The sequence below is a fragment of the Triticum dicoccoides genome, chromosome 5A (genome assembly GCF_002162155.2).
Source record: "Triticum dicoccoides isolate Atlit2015 ecotype Zavitan chromosome 5A, WEW_v2.0, whole genome shotgun sequence".
Taxonomy (NCBI): Eukaryota; Viridiplantae; Streptophyta; class Magnoliopsida; order Poales; family Poaceae; genus Triticum; species Triticum dicoccoides.
In genome coordinates, this window is record NC_041388.1 from 48,115,745 (window position 1) to 48,131,898 (window position 16,154).

Genomic DNA, 16,154 nt, shown 5'->3' on the forward strand with positions numbered 1-16,154 from the left:
TGATTGATCGAATCACCGGACCGATGCTGTGACGAGAACTGTTTCCTTCTTCTGAAGTCCTGATTAGTCTATTTAGTAACAATACCTACACCAAAGAGTAGATTTTGTGCAACCCATTATCCTGTGAAATAATTCATAGATGTCAGTAATGTTATATCATGTCCACTTGCAAATATTTGTCCTAAGATATGATCTTTTTTTTGCGGAAACCTAGATATGATCATTGATGTCCTAGATAAAAAAAGACAAGATTCGAATGAGTGGTGCGAGTTAAATAGCATGGACATGATATAAAACTATATGCTTTTTCTATATAGGTCAAAATAAGTCATACTTTGCTACGAGTTTTTGCATATACACACACAAGATGAATTGCATCTATTAATTATTTCATAATTTGAAAAATACCACAAATGTAAAGAGAAGAGGGTGAATATCGATTGTACAAGTAGCTAGTTGCTAGAAATTACTCCCTTTGTAAAGAAATATAAAAGCATTTAAATCACTACTTTAATAATCTAAACGCTCGTATACTAAGAATACTAGGCCCGTAAGGGATTCATTTCTCTGGTTTTTTTGAATTTTTTTTACGACCTCTAGAAAATTACACTTGTTGCTAGAGGACCTGCAAAGGTAAAATTTGCACGTGAAGGTTGTGGTATTGTCCGTTTTTTCTAGACCATTCTGCGTGGTAGTAAAAAAGAAAAGCGATGATGGACACGTATCTTGGGGAACTGCCCACGCGTCATCAACGAAATCAAACGCTGACCATGCTAATTCTCCGCTGCCCACCGCGTGTCCAGTTCTCTAGAGTTCTCGCTTCCCCCACCGCCCGTAGCTAGCCCACCAACCCACCAGCCCACCGCATATTGCGCTATAAAAGGACAGGCTTACTTGCCTGGGTCTTCACTTCGCCTTTCTAGGTCATCCCTCCGCCACTGCGCCTGTCTTCCAAAATCTGGCGGCGCACACAACCAATTCGCCGCCGGCCTATGACTCCACGCACCACTGCCAGGCCCCCACCTCTCCACCCGCCCTCCTTCCATCTCCTCTCCGCATGGCCGATCTGTGAACAGAGCAAGCATCAATGGAGTAGGTTCCTCCTAATCTCTCCACTCACCTCTCTCCTTTGGATCAAGCTCCCTCCACCTGGAGGAAGGGCTGAAGCCGGGTCGATTCCGTCGTGCGTTAGAGCTTAGAGGCGTCACCGCCGTGGCGCGTCACCGGGCCACGCACCGAGAGAGCAGCGCGGTTACTGGCTGCACGTTGGAGCCTTGGAGGTTGCTGGCTCGCAGCAGGCTGGGGCTGCTAGACATGGAGATCAGATGGAGCATAAGTCAGCGAGTACTTCAATCTCAAGTTCGAGCTCCCCGTCCAGCCCCATGTCTTCGTCTTCACATGAATCAGTGAGTACCACCCAGCAATATCTTTGGTTCTCCTTTTCATATTTTTTAGTTTTGCCTGCTACTTTGTGCTTATTTTCGTATACATCACTTCTAGAGCAGAGATATGACAACTTCTGCACTGGAAAATGCTGCAATTTCAGCCAAAAGCCCAAAATTGAGGAATCGTGTTCATGCAGAAAAAACTACTGTACTTTTTTTTTTGGTGTGTTCATTATCTTAAAAGCCTTTCTCGCAATCGTTTCAAGATAGAATGTAAATGTAGCCGCAGCTACTTTGTGTGCATATGTTACACAAATAGCTTATATATAATCAGGTTTGTGGTAGGGACAGATGATAATTTCTACTAGATTACTAATAGTAATCTCTTCCTTGCAGGTCTTCTACTATATTTAGAGGTGGATGCAAATTTCTACACAATCTTCGGCTTTCTTGATGTTGCACTGATTATGTAATCTGCGTATGGGTTGATAATGAGGTAGCTTCCATGGTGATTTTTTTAAAATACTAGAACAATATTGAATTATTTTTATAGATTCATAAGTATAACTTCTTCTTTATTGGAATTGAATTTATCCAAGGAGGATCAATACCATCTTGTTTTTGTTTCAGTTATAAAGCTCGGGTTGTCTAAACCTGAAAATTCAGTGAGGTGTGAATGTACAGTTCACTATTATACTTCAACATGATCAGGTGTTGTTCTTTCCCCTCTCGCACTTATGAGATCATTACTTTGTACCCCCTCTTAAAGAAATATAAGAGTGTTTAGATCACTGTAATTACTATTCTTATTCCATCATATTCCATATCAAGCCGATATCTCTTGTACAATAGTCGTTTTTGCAAATAAATATTTTATGGTATGTTTTTTTTTTCATCAAGCTGATATCCCATTTGTTGGGGAACGTAGCAGAAATTCAAAATTTTCCTACGTGTCACCAAGATCTATCTATGGAGAGACCAGCAACGAGTAGAAAGAGAGTGCATCTACATACCCTTGTAGATCGCTAAGCGGAAGCGTTCAAGTGAACGGGGTTGATGGAGTCGTACTCGTCGTGATTCAAATCACCGATGATCCTAGTGCCGAACGGACGACACCTCCGCGTTCAACACACGTACAGCCCGGTGACGTCTCCCACGCCTTGATCCAGCAAGGAGAGAGGGAGAGGTTGAGGAAGACTCCATCCAACAGCAGCACAACGGCGTGGTGGTGGTGGAGGAGCGTGGCAATCCAGCAGGGCTTCGCCAAGCACCATGGGAGAGGAGGAGTAGGAAGAGAGGTAGGGCTGTGCCAGAACTTCGTGTATAGATCCCATGCGCCTCCCCACTATATATAGGGGTGGAGGGGCTGGTTTCTTGCCCTCCAAGTCCATTGGGGCGTTGGCCAAGGTGGGAGGAAAGAAATCTCATTATTTCCTTCCCCACCGATTGTTATCCCCCCTTTTTAGGGATCTTGATCTTATCCCTTCGGGATATGATCTTATTCCTTCTAAGGGGGGATCTTGGTGCGCCTTGACCAGGGGTGTGGGGCCTTGCCCCCACTACCCACGTCCATGTGGGTCCCCCCATGCAGGTGGGCCCCACTCCGGAACCTTCTAGAACCTTCCCGGTACAATACCGAAAAATTCCGAACATTTTCCGGTGGCCAAAATAGGACTTCCCATATATAAATCTTTACCTCCGGACCATTCCGGAACTCCTCGTGACGTCCGGGATCTCATCCGAGACTCCGAACAACATTCGGTAACCACATACAAACTTCCTTTATAACCCTAGCGTCATCGAACCTTAAGTGTGTAGACCCTACGGGTTCGGGAGACATGTAGACATGACCGAGACGTTCTCCGATCAATAACCAACAGCGGGATCTGGATACCCATGATGGCTCCCACATGTTCCACGATGATCTCATCGGATGAACCACGATGTCAAGGACTTAATCAATCCCGTATTCAATTCCCTTTGTCTATCGGTATGTTACTTGCCCGAGATTCGATCGTCGGTATCCAATACCTTGTTCAATCTCGCTACCGGCAAGTCACTTTACTCGTTCCGTAACACATCATCCCGTGATCAACTCCTTGGTCACATTGCGCATATGATGATGTCCTACCGAGTGGGCCCAGAGATACCTCTCCGTTTACACGGAGTGACAAATCCCAGTCTCGATCCGCATAAAACAATAGATACTTTCGGAGATACCTGTAGTGCACCTTTATAGTCACCCAGTTACGTTGTGACGTTTGATACACCCAAAGCACTCCTACGGTATCCAGGAGTTACACGATCTCATGGTCGAAGGAAGAGATACTTGACATTGGCAAAGCTCTAGCAAATGAACTACACGATCTTTTGTGCTAGTCTTAGGATTGGGTCTTGTCCATCACATCATTCTCCTAATGATGTGATCCCGTTATCAACGACATCCAATGTCCATAGCCAGGAAACCATGACTATTTGTTGATCACAACGAGCTAGTCAACTAGAGGCTCACTAGGGACATATTGTGGTCTATGTATTCACACGTGTATTACGATTTCCGGATAATACAGTTATAGCATGAATAAAAGACAATTATCATGAACAAGGAAATATAATAATAATACTTTTATTATTGCCTCTAGGGCATATTTCCAACAGTCTCCCACTTGCACTAGAGTCAATAATCTAGTTCACATCGCCATGTGATTAACACTCACAGGTCACATCGCCATGTGACTAATACCCAAGAGTTTTAGGTTTGATCATGTTGCTTGTGAGAGAGGTTTTAGTCAACGGGTCTGAACCTTTCAGATCCGTGTGTGCTTTACAAATCTCTATGTCATCTCCTAGATGCAGCTACCACGCTCTATTTGGAGCTATTCCAAACAACTGTTCTACTTGGAGCTATTCTAAATTATTGCTCCATTATATGTATCCGGTCTCTCTACTCAGAGCTATCCGGATAGGTGTCAAGCTTGCATCATCGTAACCTTTACGATGAACTCTTTTACCACCTCCATAATCGAGAAAATTTCTTAGTCCACTAGTTACTAAGGATAACTTTGACCGCTGTCCTGTGAGCCATTCTTGGATCACTCTTGTACCCCTTGACTGACTCATGGCAAGGCACACTTCAGGTGCGGTACACAGCATAGCATACTGAAGAGCCTACGTCTTAAGCATAGGGGACGACCTTCGTCCTTTCTCTCTATTCTGCCGTGGTCGAGCTTTAAGTCTTAACTTCGTACCTTACAACTCAGGCAAGAACTCCTTCTTTGACTGGTCCATCTTGAACACCTTCAAGATCATGTCAAGGTATGTGCTCATTTGAAAGTATTATTAAGCATTTTGATCTATCCTTATAGATCTTGATGCTCAATGTTCAAGTAGCTTAATCCAGGCTTTCCATTGAAAAACACTTTCAAAATAACCCTATATGCTTTCCAGAAATTCTACGTCATTTCTGATTGACAATATGTCAACAACATATACTCATCAGAAATTCTATAGTGCTCCCACTCACTTCTTTGGAAATACAAGTTTCTCATAAACTTTGTACAAACCCAAAATTTTTGATCATCATCAAAGCGTATATTCCAACTCCGAGATGCTTACTCCAGTCCTTAGAAGGATAGCTGGAGCTTCGCATACTTGTTAGCATCTTTCAGGATTGACAAAACCTTCTGGTTGTATCACATACAACCTTTCCTCAAGTATAACATCGAGGAAACAATGTTTTGACATCCTATCTGCAAGATTTCGTCAATCATGCAGTAACTGCTAATCCAATTCCAACAGACTCTTAGCATCGCTACGAGTGAGAAAACCTCACCGTAATCAACTCCTTGAACTTGTCGGAAAACATCTTAACGACAAGTCGAGCTTTCTTAATGGTAATTCTTACCATCATTGTCTGTCTTCCTTTTTTAAAATCCATCCGTACCCAATGGCCTTACGACCATCAAGTATTTCTTCCAAAGTCATGGATCCGTTCTCGGATTTTATGGCCTCGAGCCATTCGTCGGAATCCGGGCCCACCATCGCCTCTCCATAGCTCGTAGGCTCATTGTTGTCTAGCAACATGACTTCCAAGACAGGATTACGTACCACTCTCAAGTAGTACGCATCCTTGTCATCCTACGAGGTTTGTGAGTGACTTGATCTGAAGTTTCATGATCACTATCATAAGCTTCCACTTCAATTGGTGTAGGTGCCACGGGAACAACTTCCTGTGCCCTGCTACACACTGGTTGAAGTGATGGTTCAATAACCTCATCAAGTCTCCACCATCCTCCCACTCAATTCTTTTGAGAGAAACCTTTCCTCGAGAAAGGACCTGATTCAAGAAACAATCCTTTATTGCTTTTGGATCTGAGACAGGAGGTATACCCAACTGTTTTGGGTGTCCTATGAAGATGCATTTATCCGCTTTGGGTTCTAGCTTATCAGCCTGAAACTTTTTCACATAAGCGTCGTAGCCCCAAACTTTTAAGAAACGACAACTTAGGTTTCTCTAAACCATAATTCATACGGTGTCATCTCAACGGAATTACGTGGTGCCCTATTTAAAGTGAGTGCGGTTGTCTCTAATGCCTAACCCATGAACGATAGTGGTAATTCGATAAGAGACATCATGGTACGCACCATATCCAATAGGGTGCAACTATGATGTTCGGACACACCATCACACTATGGTGTTCCAGGCGGTATTAATTGTAAAACAATTTCCACAGTGTCTTAATTGCGTGCCAAAACTCGTAACTCAGATATTCATCTCTATGATCATATCATAGACATTTTATCCTCTTGTCACAATGATCTGCTACTTCACTCTGAAATTTCTTGAACCATTCAATAATTCAGACTTGTGTTTCATCAAGTAAATATACTCAACATTTACTCGAATCATCTGTGAAGTAAGAACATAATGATATTCACTGCATGCCTCAGCACTCATTCGACTGCACACATCAAAATGTGTTACTTCCAACAAGTTGCTATCTTGTTCCATCTTACTGAAAATGAGGCTTTTCAGTCATCTTGCCCATGTGGTATGATTTGCATATCTCAAGTGATTCAAAATCAAGTGAGTCCGAACGATCCATTTGCATGGAGTTTCTTCATGCATATACACCAATAGACATGGTTCGCATGTCTCAAACTTTTCAAAAACGAGTGAGTCCAAAGATCCATCAACATGGAGCTTCTTCATGCGTTTTATACCATTATGACTTACATGGCAGTGCCACAAGTAAGTGGTACTATCATTACTATCTTATATCTTTTGGCATGAAAATGTGTATCACTACGACCGAGATTCAATAAACCATTCCTTTAGGTGCAAGACCATTGAAGGTATTATTCAAAAATAGAGTAACTATTATTCTCCTTAAATGAATAACCGTATTGCAATAGACATAATCCAATCATGTCTATGCTCAACGCAAACACCAATCTCGGTGGTAGAGGGAGCGTGCGATGCTTGATCATATCAACCTTGGAAACACTTCCAACATATATCGTCAGCTCACCTTTAGCTAGTCTCCGTTTATTCCGTAGCTTTTATTTCGAGTTACTAACACTTAGCAACCGAACCGGCATCCAATACCCTGGTGCTACTAGGAGTACTAGTAAAGTACACATTAACATAATGTATATCCAATATACTTCTATCGACCTTGCCAGCCTTCTCATCTACCAAGTATCTAGGGTAATGCTGCTCCAGTGGTTGTTCCCCTTATTACAGAAGCACTTAGTCTCGGGTTTGGGTTCAACCTTGGGTTTCTTCACTAGAGCAGCAGCTGAATTGCCGTTTCATGAAGTATCCCTTTGTTCCCTTGCCCTTCTTGAAACTAGTGGTTTCACCAACCATCAACAATTGATGCTCCTTCTTGATTTCTACTTTCGCGATGTCAAACATCATGAATATTTCAAGGATCATTATATCTATCCCTGATATGTTATAGTTAATCACGAAGCTCTAGCAGCTTGGTGGCAATGACTTTGGGGAAACATCACTATCTCATCTGGAGGATCAACTCCCACTCGATTCAAGTGATTGTTGTGCTCAGACAATCTGAGCACAAGCTCAACGATTGAGCTTTTCTCCCTTAGTTTGCAGGCTAAGAAAATCGTCGGAGGTCTTATACCTCTTGACGTGGGCACGAGCCTGAAATCCCAATTTCAGCCCTCGAAACATCTCATACGTTCCGCGACGTTTCGAAAACGTCTTTGGTGCCTCTACTTAAACCATTTAATTGAACTATCACGTAGTTATCAAAACGTGTATGTCCGATGTTCGCAACATCGACAAACGATGTTGGGGTTCAGCACACTGAGCGGTGCATTAAGGACATAGGCTTTCTACTGATCGCATAATCGCTACTATCAACTTTCAACTATATTTTCTCTAGGAACATATCTAAACAGTGGAACTAAAGCATGAGCTTACGACATAATTTGCAAAAGGTCTTTTGACTATGTTGAGGATAATTAAGTTCATCTTATGAACTCCCACTTAGATAGACATCCCTCTGGTCATCTAAGTGATCACATGATCCGAGTCAACTAGGCCGTGTCCGATCATCACGTGAGACAGACTAGTCATCATCGGTGAACATCTTCATGTTGATCGTATCTACCATACGACTCATGCTCGACCTTTCGGTCTCCGTGTTCCGAGGCCATGTCTGCACATGCTAGGCTCGTCAAGTTAACCCTAAGTGTTTTCGCTGTGTAAAACTGTCTTACACCCGTTGTATGTGAACGTAAGAATCCATCACACCCGATCATCACGTGGTGCTTAGAAGCGACGAACTGTAGCAACGGTGCACAGTTAGGGGAGAACACTTCTTGAAATTTTGTAAGGGATCATCTTATTTACTACCGTCATCCTAAGCAAACAAGATGCATAAACATGATAAACATCACATGCAATCAAATAGTGACATGATATGGCCAATATCATTTTGCTCCTTTTGATCTTCATCTTCGGGGCTCCATGATCATCATCGTCACCGGCACGACACCATGATCTCCATCATCATGATCTCCATCATCGTGTCTTCATGAAGTTGTCACGCCAACGACTACTTCTACTTCTATGACTAACGCGTTTAGCAATAAAGTAAAGTAGTTTACATGGCGTTCTTCAATGACACGCAGGTCATACAATAAATAAAGAAAACTCCTATGGCTCCTGCCGGTTGTCATACTCATCGACATGCAAGTCGTGAATCCTATTACAAGAACATGATCAATCTCATACATCACATATCATTCATCACATTCTTCTTGGCCATATCACATCACATAGCATACCCTGCAAAAACAAGTTAGACGTCCTCTAATTGTTGTTGCATGTTTTACGTGGCTGCTATGGGTTTCTAGCAAGAACGTTTCTTACCTACGCAAGACCACAACGTGATATGCCAATTGCTATTTACCCTTCATAAGGACCCTTTTCATCGAATCCGTTCTGACTAAAGTGGGAGAGACTGGCACCCGCTAGCCACCTTATGCACCAAGTGCATGTCAATCGGTGGAACTTGTCTCACGTAAGAGTACGTGTAAGGTCGGTCCGGGCCGCTTCATCCCACAATACCGTCGAAACAAGATTGGACTAGTAACGGTAAGCATATTGAACAACATCAATGCCCACAACTACTTTGTGTTCTACTCGTGCAAAGAATCTACGCAATAGACCTAGCTCATGATGCCACTGTTGGGGAACGTAGCAGAAATTCAAAATTTTCCTACATGTCACCAAGATCTATCTATGGAGAGACCAGCAACGAGTAGAAAGAGAGTGCATCTACATACCCTTGTAGATCGCTAAGCAGAAGCGTTCAAGTGAACGGGGTTGATGGAGTCGTACTCGTCGTGATTCAAATCACCGATGATCCTAGTGCCGAACGGACGGCACCTCCGCGTTCAACACACGTACAGCCCGGTGACGTCTCCCACGCCTTGATCCAGCAAGGAGAGAGGGAGAGGTTGAGGAAGACTCCATCCAACAGCAGCACAACGGCGTGGTGGTGGTGGAGGAGCGTGGCAATCCAGCAGGGCTTCGCCAAGCACCATGGGAGAGGAGGAGTAGGAAGAGAGGTAGGGCTGTGCCAGAACTTCGTGTATAGCTCCCATGCGCCTCCCCACTATATATAGGGGTGGAGGGGCTGGTTTCTTGCCCTCCAAGTCCATTGGGGTGTTGGCCAAGGTGGGAGGAAAGAAATCTCATTATTTCCTTCCCCACCGATTGTTATCCCCCCTTTTTAGGGATCTTGATCTTATCCCTTCGGGATATGATCTTATTCCTTCTAAGGGGGGATCTTGGTGCGCCTTGACCAGGGGTGTGGGGCCTTGCCCCCACTACCCACGTCCATGTGGGTCCCCCCATGCAGGTGGGCCCCACTCCGGAACCTTCTAGAACCTTCCCGATACAATACCGAAAAATCCCGAACATTTTCCGGTGGCCAAAATAGGACTTCCCATATATAAATCTTTACCTCCGGACCATTCCGGAACTCCTCGTGACGTCCGGGATCTCATCCGGGATTCCGAACAACATTCGGTAACCACATACAAACTTCCTTTATAACCCTAGCGTCATCGAACCTTAAGTGTGTAGACCCTACGGGTTCGGGAGACATGTAGACATGACCGAGACGTTCTCCGGTCAATAACCAACAGCGGGATCTGGATACCCATGATGGCTCCCACATGTTCCACGATGATCTCATCGGATGAACCACGATGTCAAGGACTTAATCAATCCCGTATTCAATTCCCTTTGTCTATCGGTATGTTACTTGCCCGAGATTCGATCGTCGGTATCCAATACCTTGTTCAATCTCGTTACCGGCAAGTCACTTTACTCGTTCCGTAACACATCATCCCGTGATCAACTCCTTGGTCACATTGCGCATATGATGATGTCCTACCGAGTGGGCCCAGAGATACCTCTCCGTTTACACGGAGTGACAAATCCCAGTCTCGATCCGCATAAAACAATAGATACTTTCGGAGATACCTGTAGTGAACCTTTATAGTCACCCAGTTACGTTGTGACGTTTGATACACCCAAAGCACTCCTACGGTATCCAGGAGTTACACGCTCTCATGGTCGAAGGAAGAGATACTTGACATTGGCAAAGCTCTAGCAAATGAACTACACGATCTTTTGTGCTAGTCTTAGGATTGGGTCTTGTCCATCACATCATTCTCCTAATGATGTGATCCCGTTATCAACGACATCCAATGTCCATAGCCAGGAAACCATGACTATCTGTTGATCACAACGAGCTAGTCAACTAGAGGCTCACTAGGGACATATTGTGGTCTATGTATTCACACGTGTATTACGATTTCTGGATAATACAGTTATAGCATGAATAAAAGACAATTATCATGAACAAGGAAATATAATAATAATACTTTTATTATTGCCTCTAGGGCATATTTCCAACACCATTATGATATGTTTTTTTCTTTGCACATGCAGGATGCTTTAATCAAAAGGATTGGTTTAGTCAACCCATAAGATTGATTCATTACCTTGGAGTTCCAGAGCGATTTTGTGTAGCATGTTCTTCAGGTACTACATGTTTATCTTGCTAAGAATGATTCAAGTATGGGTTTTCTAGACTACTTGTTGTATATCAGTGAATGATAAAGTTAGTTTTGAAAATGTATCTCTCTTTTGGCTTATTTGTATATTTGAATGTTTGAAAAAATAAAGTTAGTTCGTCAGATCCTTCTTGGTGTGGGTTTTGTAGGTTACTTGATGGTAGGAAAATGTTTGTGACTCCAAATTTAATAGGTTGAGAGGATAGTGTCTTAATCATTTGGGATAAGTATATTTCTCATCCTTGAACTCTCTCGAAAGTATAGAAATGGTCCCTCAACTCTAAAACTAGCAAAAATTAGTCCCTCAACTTTGAAAACCGGATTAGTTTGTTCCCTTGACTCAACAAAAGCAGTTTTCGTGCTGAGTTGGCGTGGTTTTGACCCAGCGTTGCCAACGTGGCAATCTTCTTCCTTCCCATCTTTAAGCTCAGCTGAGCATTTCGACGAGCAGTTGGCACGCGCCAAGAAACAGAAGAAGAAGGTGACGTGGAGCTTGCACGTACTGGGTGCAGGCGGCCGGGGAGGTGCGGCACGGCAAGGATCGCCGGTGACGCGCACACGCCAGCACGCACAAACACGCACATGACACCCACCAGCACGCACTCACTCGCACATCACATGTCACATATGCACACGCAGAGAAAGACGCGCGCTGGCCGACGGAGAGAGCACCACCAGGTGCTCCTGGGATTGTCCGCGCGACCATGGCGTAAGTTCGAGTTGGTTCCAGCGCAGTCGTGGTGGCGATTCTCCGTCAGAAACAAGGTAGGCGAGGAGCTCTGGGGCGCGGGGTGGCTCTGGCCAGCAAATTGTAGCGCTTTTGAATATGTCGAACGATGAGGGCGAGCTCTAGGTGCTCTCACGTAGGCGGGCGACTGCGTGCCATTTAGACTTTTGCTGCCTACGTAAGGGAAACATGAGTGTGTGGTTATGAGATTAATGCTAATAAATCAATATCAGAGATCTCTCATTTGCTTATCAACTGTTATCTTTTTATATATCTTATAATTGTCACACTACTTGGTTCCTTTCATTCCATCCTAATTTTAGAGATCTATCACTTGCTTTCACAATGTCACTGTCTTTTTAGACATCTCTTAATTTTTGGCCACTTCTTAGTTAGTTCCTTTCCAAGTTAATATATGAGGTAGTTTTATGGGCTGTAGAGTATCTTCATTCTACTATTTCCCCCAGTTAACAGAAATAAGATGAATTGTACAATTTTTTGACTGAACTATGAATTTTTGTGATAGCTGTGGCCAGTTCTATACAGTATGAACAAAGAGGAAAGAGTGTTCATTTGAGTGTCGATGAAGTGAAAGTTGTCAGTTTAAGTTGGTTCCGAGGATTCAACCTGTTCTATTCTACTACAGTATGGGTTGTAGTGACATATGTGCATAATATATAGTACATATTCTTCTTGATTTTTATGTGGCCCATGCTAATAGGCCATACAGTTTCTAGAGATGGGAAACGAATCATTAAGCATTTCAGAGATTGTTGTCCCATCTTGTATAGAAATAACATAGATTGCTTCCGCAGCTGAGCGACTACTTCGTCGGCTAAACACCCGGCTCCTGCTGCAAAGATGTCCACTGTCCAAGACCCGTGCGTATCATTATTCTCCCTGTCTGTGCCGCGCAACAGCAGTTTCCTGTAGCCCTGTCTCCATCAGCTTCTCCCTCTTCCTTGCAATCGGTGAGTTCAGCATACAAGCTTCAGATTGATAAGCTCCTATGTACTGCTGTTCTAGACAAACAATGACAACGGTGCCTTCTTGTTTTTTGTACTAACCAACATTTCAGAGAACAAAGTTATTTCTGTAAGTAGCTTTTTGAAAGTTCCTTTTCTGCTGTTTTCAGTCTTGGGTACATGAAACAAATGATGTCACAATCTGAAAAAGTTTGGCCATGTATGTCAATTCTAGCTGAGAATTACATATTATGATAGTATAATGAGATGCTTGTGTGCATTAGTTTACGGTTTTACGCCATGATTTTTTTCCCTTCCTTTAATTGATCTAAATGCAATGGATGCCATGCACTGTACGAAACTATCTGAATTTGCTCAGTGGGTACAGGACATCGGCAACAGCAATATCTGCACTCACTATACAGTTGGCAAAACCAAATTTCAGCTCGGATCAAAGCTTCTACTTTATGGCTGCGCATTCTAAAAATTTAGTGATTTTGCCCACTAAAGATATAACATATCTGCTACTATTAATAGCACGTGATCCGTTTTTCTTCATTTATGCTAACCATCAGAACTAATAAAATGCTTGATGATATTAGCGGATCTCTTTATAACCGTATATGTCTGGTTGTTCCAAGATAATTGTTAGCTGTGATATTATATCAACTGATTATCTTGCTGATGCTGATCCGCTCTATCCATCGGAATTCTTACATTCTGTAGTCGTTAAAATTTTTGCACATCATGAAATTGGTTTGGAAGTTAAAAAATTATTGGCGTATATAATAAAGGACAGTGTGTTTGTATTTTTCAGGTTGTCCAGAATGGGCTGGCCGTTGGGCGTAAGTACCAAGTGGCTGGCTGTTTAGTTAGATTGCTGTGGCTGGTTGTTTAGTTAGATTACTGACAACAATGTCCCATTCATTTGTGCGCATGATGATCAGCAAGATTCATGGACAGCGCAAATTAAGTAGTAGAGCAGAGCATTTATCTTATCAATATGTATATCGTATGTGGAAAATTATAATACCCTTGAAGACCCATAAGGAAGAACTGACTCTGAATGCTATAGTCAACCGCGACAACCAGCTCTGAATGCTACGTTAAAAAGAATGAATAAGCCAACACGACCGGCAGGTCTAATCGTACTCCCAAGTGTATTTGTTTCCACATTGGCACAATGTATAAATTTCATCAACAAACAAAAAATGCACAACTGTTAGATACATAATCAATCGTCTGTCACCTCGCCACAAAGACACAGCTGCACGGTACAATAGATTTTCAACAACTAAAAAATCTCAAACGAATTAGCGAGGCGTGGCACGCCGGGCAATCTATATTGATATGTATCATATGGATCTCTTATGTAGCCGCCGGGCAATCTATATTGCTATGTATCATTTAGATCTCTTATGTAGATGAACCGTTTTCTTGTATGCACTACTTTGTGACGATCACCCAACTAAATGTACATGAATTATTTTTTCAAAAAAAATCTTGTGACCACTCACCAAATATTAAAAAAAAGACCAAAATAGCTAATTAGTCCATGTGGCGCGGCGTGCCGCCGCGCACTACCCGCTAGTACTTCTTTATGGAGGGAGTACTTTCCGGCTGTTCCTTTTGCCCTAGAGCATGTGCGTGACATCGAACTCAGCGACGTCCTCTCCTTGACCACGATCACGTTTGTCCCTTTGCATCATTATTTTCTTCTCCGCATTCTCCTGCCGTAGGAACATGCACGCTGCTAGACATGAGAGAAACGAAATGCATAACCACACCAAGCTGGACGCCCCCAAACAATCAGGGACGTCCATGTGCAGTAAGATTCATACTTTAAACTAGAAGGGCAGTGCATGCTTTGTTGCGCCGCTTATGTTCTTAGGGTTGTACATGTGTTTGTTTTACGTGATAATTTTTTTGAGTTGTGAAAATTATTTACGTGCTAGTTGGTTTGGCGTGTGGGGAAGGGGAGCCTTGGCGCAGTGGTAAAGCTGCTGCCTTGTGACCATGAGGTCACGGGTTCAAGTCCTGGAAACAGCCTCTTGCAGAAATGTAGGGAAAAGCTGCGTACAATAGACCCAAAGTGGCCGGACCCTTCCCCAGACCCTGCGCAAGCGGGAGCTACATGCACTGGGGTTGCCCTTTTGGTTTGGCGTGTGGGGGAAACAATAGAGTGTTTTTTTTATCAAAGATGCCACACCTATGAACAGACTTTACAGAATCTTGGTTACAGATGAATGTGTCAATTTATGGTTGAAAACTAGGAAAAGAGTGGCCCAACGGTGAAAATCTGGGAAGTGATTGGTGGGAGAATGTTTGCTATGGCCGATCCATAGTGAATCATCTGTGAGTGTATCACTTTTCATTTTTGTTGTTGTGATGTTTGGGTGGGTTTTTTTGACCGTGTGACTGAAGGGCGTCTTTTAGTGAAGTTAGAGACTTTATTGGGCCACAACTAAGGATTGACCGAGTCAAGTCAAGGATTAAAAAGATCATTTGTGATGTGGGGTTTCACAATGCAAATGAGTGTTCTAGGGCAACATTGTTCCATGTGCTACACATCACAGAAGCAGTACCATTACAGCCTAGCACTTCACAAACGGGACCGCATGGGCCTTCATGTATGATAAGCATATCACACACATTTTGGTTCAACCGTGTGATGAAGGGTGTTAATATGCATGTTCAACAATACCGATAAGGAGGAGAAAGATGAAGAGGCGATGTAGAAGAAATAATTGATCGAGTCAGCGGACCAATGATGTGACGAGAATTGTTTCCCTTCTTCTTAAGTCCTATATTAGTCCATTTAATAACAATACCTACACCAAAGAGTAGATTTTGTGCAACCCATATTATCTTGTGAAATAATCCATAGATCTTAGTAATGTTATGTCATGTCTACTTGCAAATATGTATATATCCTAAGATATGATCATTTTCTTGTGAGAAAACTTTCAATCTATTCATCAATTGTCATGGCAATACAAAAAACACTAGAAATAATAAAATTACATCTAGATAAATTGACCACCTAGCGACGAGTAGAAACACTGGATCTCCATCATTGCCCCTCCTTCACCAGAGTTGGACAAAACTCGTTGTAGTAGACAGTCGGGAAGTTGTTGTGCCAAGGCCCCACGGGACCAGCGCATCAGAACAACAACCATCGCCGATGAAGAGAAGCATAGATCAGAAGAATCCAACCTATAGACACACGAACGTAGACGCACCAAGACTTGATCCAAGAAGATGCACCCAAGACCAACATCGACCGAATCCCACGAGATCTGCTGGAGACACACCTCCACACGTCTTTCGACGACGTTGTATGCACCGCCGATACGGGGAATGGGCGCGGGTCGGGGAGGACCTTATTCCAACTAAAGGGAGTCGTCGTCGCCTCGCCTCCCTGAGTAGGACAAAAACCCTTATCAACCGTAA

General features: G+C 43.1%; 1 long non-coding RNA gene across 1 annotated transcript; it reads left to right on the forward strand.

Moving 5' to 3' along the window:
- Positions 1 to 912: 912 nt before the first annotated feature.
- Positions 913 to 11,130, forward strand: LOC119296956. The gene is made up of 4 exons (XR_005145462.1): positions 913 to 1,406; positions 1,782 to 1,881; positions 2,016 to 2,096; positions 10,885 to 11,130. It is a non-coding gene; the product is annotated as an uncharacterized LOC119296956 (long non-coding RNA).
- Positions 11,131 to 16,154: the final 5,024 nt, after the last annotated feature.